Here is a 10217-nt window from a genome sequence, read left to right as displayed (position 1 = left end):
AACAGCTATAAGAGAGATCGAGATAATGGTTACCAAGGCATTATTGAGAGATCACATAATGCATTTAATAGTCCGTTATTAGCGGTAAAGAAAGCAGGAGTAATGTGCGACTGGTTTTGGATGCAAGGCTGCTATATCATATTATCGAAATGGAAAGAGATCACCCTTTTCCAGTGTGTGGAGGAAAAACATGTGAAGAGTGTATTTCAGGAGATTCGTTACTTGATTTACATAACGTTTTCGTGTGATATTCAAGCACTGCAAATACGTTTTTTTTATGAAGAAGGATCGTCATAAGATGGAAGTGTGTGTTTTAAGTGATTTATTTGACTCCTGTAAATTCTTAAACAATTAATTTGACAGGGTAGTGCATACTTCACCCTATTTTTGATATCGAAATAGCGTCAGCTCTCTCTTTGTCTCCAGCATCAACCAATAGGAACACAGTATTCCGAGGAGAGACGAAAACCTCCATCTGCGTGTTTTGAGACGCTGGTTCACACATACAAACAGGGAGTGGACTCTTGAGAGAGACTGAGACAGGAAGTGAGTCTGGTATTTCCAGATCAACAGAATGCTGCCACTTGATAATTTTGTTTGGGGGGCATGTGATCAAAGGAGGCCTATACCCAGTCTGTGATCGGTGTATTTAGTAATATGGCCTGTAATTAGGACACTGGGTAGTTTTGACCTTCGTGGCGGCGCCTTGACGATAGACACAAACGCGTTATACCCCAAACAGAGGGTACTATACCATACTTCTTTCCATTCATTATCTGTAGATCACTTTTTGCAAGGTTTAACTGTCAATGCAATATGACTACTGTATGTTTCTCGATCTGTACAAAATATTTGCTACAGTTCTACTCAACTGTGACCAACAGTGCAGGGAAGCCTGGCAGTGGTAAGTGGTATGTTACAGGAGTTGTCTGCTTGAGAGGGAGAGAGAGAGAAGAGAGAGAGGATGTATTTCAGCAGGAATTTCTGGGGTATCAAATATCAAAGGATTATCGCCACCTGAAGCTTTTGTTCAGGGGATTAGTGCAACTTCTGGTCTGTGCATTACTCAAGTCGTCTGGTTGTGTGGCAGCTGACGTGACCAAGGTCACGTGGGTCCCGAGCGGGCTTCATGCTGCCTGGTGGATGGTGGATGGCACGCACTTCGTAATAAAGAGATTTTTAACAGTGTAATTACGTGTGATGAGTATTTCATATTTCTTGCTTGATCGGAGCAAAGAAGCGATCGATTTGATTAGTTTTTTCCGATGTATCTTCCAAGACCTGCATCTTCCCAAAAATCAGAGACTGATGAGCAAGAGAGATCTAACACCTGCAAATTGAATTTTATAAATAAACACTATACCCTTTGCTGTGTAATTGAATTCCCTGTCATGAGATATCTCCTCTCCAGCACAGATTTGCCAATTTCAAGGTGGGATGGGTGGTAGGGGAGGGCTAGGGGATTTACCAGAGAGAGAGGAGTTAATTAATTGATCAGTTTAATTAATTAGTCAATCAAATTAATAATGGGGGAGGGGGCTATTCGGATAACTTATGCCTGGAAGTGTAATTGTGTCAGTGACGGAGAAGTGGGAGGGCTGGAGGTTTCCAGAGGCACTGGGAAGAGGAGGGGAAAGGGGAGATACAGGTTAGGTTTCTCATTAGGACCAATTATCCCCAGGGGGTCATAATCCACTTAGCAGAACAATAGATTAAGGACCTGTCAGTCAAAAGAAACAATAGGTTTGCCCCTGAATGTATGCTCGACCCTGATGTAAGCAACATGCGCTAACAAATTGTACTGATATCTCTGTTGCCCTGCTACTGAGGCAGAGGTCCAACAGTGGCAGCAGCAGCAGCAGCAATATCATGGTGAATAGTATGTACATACATTTTTCTTCGTATATTTCATATGTTGTTATTATTTAGCGTTCAATCAGTGAGTCCTTGTTGCTGTACATGATTTTGAGAATGAATATCGATAAATATACTTCTTCACTTCACAATTTTGTATATGTCCATTAATTTTTTTCATTGTAGTATCCTGTATACATCATTTCTTGCTAAAAAGGAATTTCAATGTTTACATAATATGTTGTTGTAAATGATTTCGAGTGTCAGAATCGATAAACGTTACTTCTTTTTTTCGTATAGCTCTCTTTTTTTTCATTGTAGTACTAAGTATACACAATTTCTTTCTAAAAATTTCATCGTATAAATAATATATCGTTGTTGTTGTAGATGATTTCAAGGATTGATAACATGTTACTTCTTTTCTTTTCACTAAGAATTTCGTCTTGTTTCAGTACATGTCCAGAAGATAATTAACTGCATGTCTGCTGAAAGTCAGCAACAGCAGCAGCAGCAACAGTATTGGGAGTAGTATACAATATTTTTCTTCTTTGTAGTACTGTGTATAGTAATATATTGCTGTCTGACAAAAATTTCATCATATACATAAAACATGTCATGTATCCTTTTTTGTGGATGATTTCCTTGTAGAAGATGGTGAACAGGAAGGGGTATGCACCTGAGTTAAACTAAAGCCATCGCAGATCCCCTGAAAGTGTTTTTTTCTCTCATAGATTCTTGTTGATATGTTTTTATTATTAAATCATTATTTTGTAGGTGATGTGGGAGAAATGGACAGATGGCTCTTCTCCAATTCAGGCGAGGATGGATTTGCCAAGGAGCCTGAGTGAAATTGGTTATACATACTCACTCTGCTTACAAATGCCCGGTATTTTTTCTTTCTTTGCAGCAGCTGGCCATGTCTGGAATGTGTTCGTTATTTTCTCTCTCTCCGGCAGCACCATCCATGCAAATACCATGGCTTGGGTACTGGGGTTGGCGAAGCTTGCTTCAGCAAAGCAGGGCTCAGTGAGGCATGCCTTGCCAGCAAGGGCACCACTAGTTGTTGTGCGGGAAGCCGTCAGCTCTCTTCCTGCCGGCCCTGCCGCCGCCCTGCCACAGCCCCCAGAGCCGCCCAGAATCAGCCTGGTATCCGTGGACCACCCTCGGTCTGGCAAGCAGATCAGGGCTGCAGCTGCAGCAGCAACCGGGCTCCTCGCACTGACTCAATACTGAAGCATCTCCTCCTCCTCCTCATCCTCCACCGCCACCTCGTCCTCACATATCTTGCAAGGTATGGCACATACCCCTCAACAATTCACCATAAGCAGCTTCCTCATCTAGTTGTAGTTACAGTATTAGTAATAGATATGATTCTGTGGCTAGCAGCATTTCTGTCTCCTGTACTTTTAGTGAAGGACATTGTATCAGTGACACTATACCAAAGTTAGATGATTGCAGACTTCTTTGAGGAGCGAATCTCGTTCACAATGGTCGAGAATGCGCCAGGAGGGTACCGCAACCCTCTTGAGTTTCTAAGAGTGTGCCTTCCTGTCATGGAGGAGCAGCTCCTCAATGCCGTTAATGATCCACGGTGTCTCACCATTAAATGTGGTGCAGTGCTGTGCATCAAACTGTCAGACCCTGCCAAAGTTTCCTCTGGCATTGAAGAGTCAAGTCTTCATTGCCTTTGGATGGGGGAGGGGGGTGGAGGGGAAGGCATGATAACGAGGAGCACATCAATCGCCTAGTGGTTTCATGAGTCCACCTTGAGTGCTATAATGGCCCCGTTTTCCGAGATAGAAGTTGGGGTCAGCTAAGGCACTTACCCAAATACTACACCTGGACATCCATACAAATGTCTATGATCCGGTAAATGGAGTGTCCAGTTGTGTAGAGCTCCCTAAGAATACATCTAATAATGCCGACAATAAAACCGATCAGTCTTGTTTTGCATGGTCAATCTGGCTTGCGAAAGGAATTACGAGAAAATAGTGCAATGCACAACTCGATATGGCAGATACCTTGACGTACATAAATGTTATAACTTTGACAGTATCGAGTTCCTCCAGGATATACCTTAATTTGAATACCGGAATATCGGTTCATATTTATGGCCTGGAAAGCAAAGCAAGACAAATGATCAGGACAAGTATATAGTCATCGGCCCCTTCCGATTCTCATAATTTATTGGTGAGCGTAAGATGCATGCAAACATGCTCTTATTCTCCAGTGAGAAAAATAAGGAGATATCCAATTATGTTTAAGTCAAAGACGTGTCGCGACTCGTATTCTCTCAATTGAGTAAACATGAGCATATGGAGCATATTTGCTTAAGGTTCCACAGTGCCTTTTCCTCAGACAAGTGACCAGCAGAGCATCTAGTAGACCACGTTTCCAGGGGCCTGGTATGTGTTGTTATGGCTACTAAGAAAAATAAGTTCATAAAGTTTAAAAATGCACAGCATCAGGAGTGATGCCTCTTTGTAGTGAACACCGACTTTGAATGCCTCCTCGCTCCTGTGACCCTCTTTGAGGTGACCCTACAGTCTCACATACCACCATTACAGAAAAACACGTACCATATGCGGCAGCGAACCAAATTCTATCATCCTACAATTCAAGTCTTAACTGTTACAAATCTTATGTCGGGAATAATCCTGCCTTTTGGCTGTTCACTGAGCTTAAAACTTTCATGGGAAGTTGATAAGATTTACTGTGACAACGTTCCCAAGAACAAATCAAAGGAGAATGAAGACGTGTTCACTATTGCGGCTGACTCTCATATTTGTGGGCTGTAGTTAGATAGAAAAGCGGCAACTCCTCGCAGGGACCACTGTCATCTTATGGGGAAGTTCTTTTCCTCCATAATTTAAGCGGGTGTGACGCTCACTTTCCTGTTGGGCACTTGGCTGATTTCGGCTGGGAGAAAAATCAAGTCAGTGTACTACTTGCGAGAGTTGAGAAATATATTTCATTTTCCAAACGAATTACGCCGAGAATTACGCACCACTTCCTTGACAAGCCACGTTTTATGCAGACACCAATCCAGAAACTTGAAACTCTATTTCAGGAGGATATGCATATCACTCGAACTGCCTTTCCCGACGAGGTAAAGTTTCAACTTGTGACTAGGAAGGGGGTCTTCCCATACGAGTATGTGGATAGTATGGCAAAATTCAACAAAACCAGGCCACCTGACATAATAGCATTCTCCATCAACTTTACAGGCGATGCCATAACGGATGCAGAGTACGAGCATGCCATGAATGTCTCATGGGAATTCAACATCTCCACTTCAGGAGAGTATGCACTGCTTGACATGGACGCAGACGTGCGCTTGCTTGTGGCCGTTTTCGAGAAATTCCTAAGTCTATGCATGAGCACATATTCTCTGGATCCCATCTTTTAGTACTTGGCAGCTCAGCTGTCTTGGAACGCAGTCCTCAAGAAAACGAAGTACAGCATTGAATTACTGATCGATTCTGACATGCTTCCTTTCTCTGAGCGAGGGATCCGTGGTATACTTCGCCAATGTGTCCATAGGCGTGCCAAGGCAAATAACCCACAGATGGGTCACAGGCTCAATGCATCCCTTAATTTGAGTTACGTCATGTATTTGGCTGTAACTAACTTATATAGGCACGCCATACAACGATCACTATTGACTGGTAGTTTCAATGGGTGCCCAAAGATGAATGCAAGAGATTGGGTGGAAAAATCGTGGAGGGTAAGGCGAGTGATTCTGATGTAGGGTATGTGGTGGAGGCAGATCTCGCATACCGTATTGGTTTGCTTCATGCACACGCCGATTTGCCACTGTGTCCAGAGCAACTAGTTCTCTGAGGAGACTCCATCCCAAAACTGATGACAATGCTAGGGAATAAATGGAGATACATTATTCGTTATCATTATCTGCAGCAGTGTGTCAGCTTGGGGATGGAGCTGGTTTGAATCATCCAGGCTATCTCCTTCAAGCAGTTCCCCTGGCTGAAGGCGTATATTGATTTAAACACGGGGCAGAGAGCTTCCATGACACATGTGCATGTGTATGTACACACACCATGTGTGTAAAAAAGCATATATATATATATATATATGTATGGTGTTACAAGAAGGTACGGCCAAACTTTCAGGAAACATTCCTCATACACAAAGGAAGAAAATATGTTATGTGGACATGTGTCCGGAAACGCTTACTTTCCATGTTAAAGCTCATTTTATTACTTCTCTTCAAATCACATTAATCATGGAATGGAAACACACAGCAACAGAACGTACCAGCGTGACTTCAAACACTTTGTTACAGGAAATGTTCAAAATGTCCTCCGTTAGCGAGGATACATGCATCCACCCTCCGTCGCATGGAATCCCTGATGCACTGATGCAGCCCTGGAGAATGGCGTATTGTATCACAGCCGTCCACAATACGAGCACAAAGAGTCTCTACATTTGGTACCGGGGTTGCGTAGACAAGAGCTTTCAAATGCCCCCATAAATGAAAGTCAAGAGGGTTGAGGTCAGGAGAGCGTGGAGGCCATGGAATTGGTCCGTCTCTACCAGTCCATCGGTCACCGAATCTGTTGTTGAGAAGCGTACGAACACTTCGAGTGAAATGTGCAGGAGCTCCATTGTGCACGAACCACATGTTGTGTCGTACTTGTAAAGGCACATGTTCTAGCACCACAGGTAGAGTATCCCGTATGAAATGATGATAACGTGCTCCATTGAGCGTAGGTGGAAGAACAAATTAAAATGAGCTCTAACATGGACATTAAGCGTTTCCGGACACATGTCCACATAACATCTTTTCTTTATTTGTGTGTGAGGAATGTTTCCTGAAAGTTTGGCCGTACCTTTTTGTAACACCCTACATATATATATATATATATATATATATATATATATATATATATATATATATATATATGTATGTATATGTATAGGGTGCATCAAAAAAATGTATACACACTTTGAACTGTCATAGACAATTTATTTCCCATTCTCCAAGATTAAATATCTGTGAGAAAGTAATGTTACGTTTCTTCAACAGGTGGTAGCAGTGGCAAGGAAGTAACTACAACATGGCGGACGTGCGTTTGAGCTTTGAAGCGCGGAAGCACATAATTAAGTGGTATTGGAAGTTTGAGACTGTAGCTGCAGTTCGAAGACAGTGGAGAAGTGAGCATGGTAATGAACCATCTTCAAGGTTAACAATTACACGTCTACGACACAAATTCGAAATTCATGCATAAAGGTCGATCAGGGCGACCTTGTACAGCTACAAGTGATGATTCCACAACTGCGGTCTTGGAGCTGCTTCAGCGTTCGCCTCAAAAATCTTCAAGGTAAGCAGCACGTGAGAGTAATGTAAGTTATGCATTCTGAAGAAAGGCAAGCTTCGTGTGTACATTCCAAGGCTGGTGCAACAGCTAAGTGACGACGATCCAGATCGAAGTTTAGAATATTGTGAATGGTTTCAGGAGATGGTTAGACGTGAACCGGGATTTATGGGTAGCATAATATGGTCAGATGAAGCCCAATTCAACCTCAAAGGAACTGTCAATAGGCACACTTGTGTGTACTAGTCTGAAGATAATCCTCACATTACAGTTGACAAGGCTGTGAATTTGCCTAGTGTAAACGTGTGGTGTGGTTTGTCTGCAAGGGGACTCATTGGGCCTTTCCGCTTTGAAGGTACTGTTACTGGAGAAACGTACCTAACAATGCTTGCTGACTCCATATTCCCTGCCATTCGTGCATTATACGGTGATGATGAGTTTTATTTCCAACAAGATGGCGCCCCGCCGCACTATCATAGGGACGTACGAGCATACCTGGATCACAATGTTCCAGGCCAGTGGATACGACGCAGGGGACCAATCGAGTCAGACCTCACCGCCACTGGATTTCTTCTTATGGGGTGCAGTAAAAGATGAGGTGTACAAACGTAAACCACGTAACCTGGACACACTTTGGAATGAGATTCAGGCGGTGTGCACAGAAATCTCATTGGACACTTAGGTACGACGTACGGAATCAGTAGTGACTCGTACTCAGAAATGTATTGATACTGATGGCCACCAGTTTGAACATTAATCACATTTGCAAAGTACATTTATTTTTCCAGTTGGACTTTAAGCTTTCCATTCCCAGAAATTTAACATTGTAGAATGGGAAATAAATTTTCTATGTCGCTTCAAAGTGTGTATACATTTTTTTGATGCACCCTGTATATATGCACACCATGTATGAAAATATGTAAAAAAAAGTTTTAAAAATGTTAATAAAAGCATAAGCAAAAATAAATTTGTGTTATTAATTATTCATACACAGCATATGTGAACTGTGTAAATATATATATCTACGCACCATGTGCATCATATAAACAGAACAGTTTTTAAGTTTCACCTCCTGCTAGCTGTCCAAGACTAATTAGTTTCTAAGTATACACAGAATTACTGTTCAATCTGTGCTATTGGGATTGTGGAATTTAGTTATGGTTGTAAAAAAGAATCTCCGCATTAGTTTTTAGCTCGTATTTATAAAAAAGCTGCAAAAAAAACATCCTCACCCAATGCTACTGGAAAAAATTGCAAAAAATATACTCATCCAGTGATATTCTAGTGGTGTGTAAGTTAAAACTACCTCTGCACTGAAATAGCAGAGTCAAATTGTTTCTCAAGAACTGAACTGCATCTCAAAAATCAAACTGCATCTGTTTGAATCGAATAAATGAAAAAATTCGTTACCATATATCTTTCTTGTTGTTATTTACAAGAAAAACACTCTCCCCTATTGCGCTGTGTATAAATAAAGGATGTGCTCACCATAAATGACACTAGCTTTTCTGAAGTTATGTGCTATTAAGGAGGTGAAGTTCAATATGGAAGATAACAAAACGTGTGGAATGGTTATATAGGATTACCCCTCTCGTGCAGCATGAATTGGCTTATGGGAGCAGAAGGCATGTGACTCTGTCCACTTCCAGAGACATATAGCAAGCATGCCTCAAATTATATCTCCTGTTCTTGAAGAAAACCGCAGACATAGTATCTGCATAAAACTGTATACTATCAAAGGAGGAACAGGATGAAGAGAAATAATACTCAGGTTGAGAGGTAAAAATTCATTTACTTCTCATCAAACTGAAAATAGCTTTACATTTTCATAACCAGACGCTGCAAAATTATTTTCACACATCTTCTTCTTGAGTCGATGGAGAGCAAGACACTCATAGAATTCCTGGTTCATGAATAGCAGCAAATTTGGAGATCCGACACATCCATGAGATCTTCTCCTTTCCCTTCATGTACATGATGGTATCCATGTGGTCGAGTAATCGAAGTAACATCACCATGTCTTCACAGGTTATGCCAGGATCACCCCAGTGAATTCCATGGTTGAGATGTATTAACCACTTTGCATTCTTCCATGTTTTAGTACACTTCAAATCCTTGAAAGACCTTGATGATGCAATGTTTGCTGAGAATGTCTTTATTATTTCAGCACCTTCTGTGTACAGTACAGATGCAACATGTTTAAATATGAACTCTCTACTCTCGTCATCATAGAAACCCTGAGTGTCTGCAACGATGCTCACAGGTTGATATAGCATTGTGGAATGCTCTGGGTATGGCGCATCACCTGTTCATTTATACCACTCCTTGCATACCAGCAGTTAATCATACTGTCATACAGAACTAGAGCATTTGCTGCAGTGTGTTGCAGAAAATAGTCTGTAGATTCAAATTCAGTTCGTACATCTATAGGTCCAGATTCAACTATCTCATTCTGTTTTGAGAAGTCTATTATGATGACTGGTGCCAGCTCTTTACATTTCTGTGGACTGAGTAGACATCCCTTCGCTTGTATATCTGTATGTCTTGTATATCGGCAGATGCTTATGTGCTTTAAGCGGTCATTTATGCTTCAGAGCACTTTTAGCTGCATAAATCACTGTCAGGATGTAGTTTTTTAAGCTCTCCTTCTTCTTCATCATCGTTATCTCCTTCTTCTTCAGTGCACGGCGTGCAGCGTTCATATCTTGCTTGAAATTCACATCCAAATCCAACTTAATTTTACCATGCATGGTTTTATCAACTACAAATACTTCAATGCGCCGTCCTATCCCAATATGCTTCTTCACATGTATTGTCTTGGCTTTATCAGCTAAAATTCAATCTGCAGCATGACATCCTGGGAGATCTTTACATTTTGCGTATGCAGTGTCATGTTCCAGACACGCCTCGCCAGGCAGATTAATCTCCGTATCACCACGAGCAAAACGTTTTCGAAGCTTTGTACCAGGTACACAGTAATTATACCATAGAACATGCAATTCGACAAGAAGATTGTCCAGAATA

This window comes from Schistocerca piceifrons, chromosome 1 (genome assembly GCF_021461385.2).
Source record: "Schistocerca piceifrons isolate TAMUIC-IGC-003096 chromosome 1, iqSchPice1.1, whole genome shotgun sequence".
NCBI lineage: Eukaryota > Metazoa > Arthropoda > Insecta > Orthoptera > Acrididae > Schistocerca > Schistocerca piceifrons.
The sequence above is the reverse complement of the archived record's forward strand: the minus strand, read 5'-3'. Positions refer to the sequence as shown.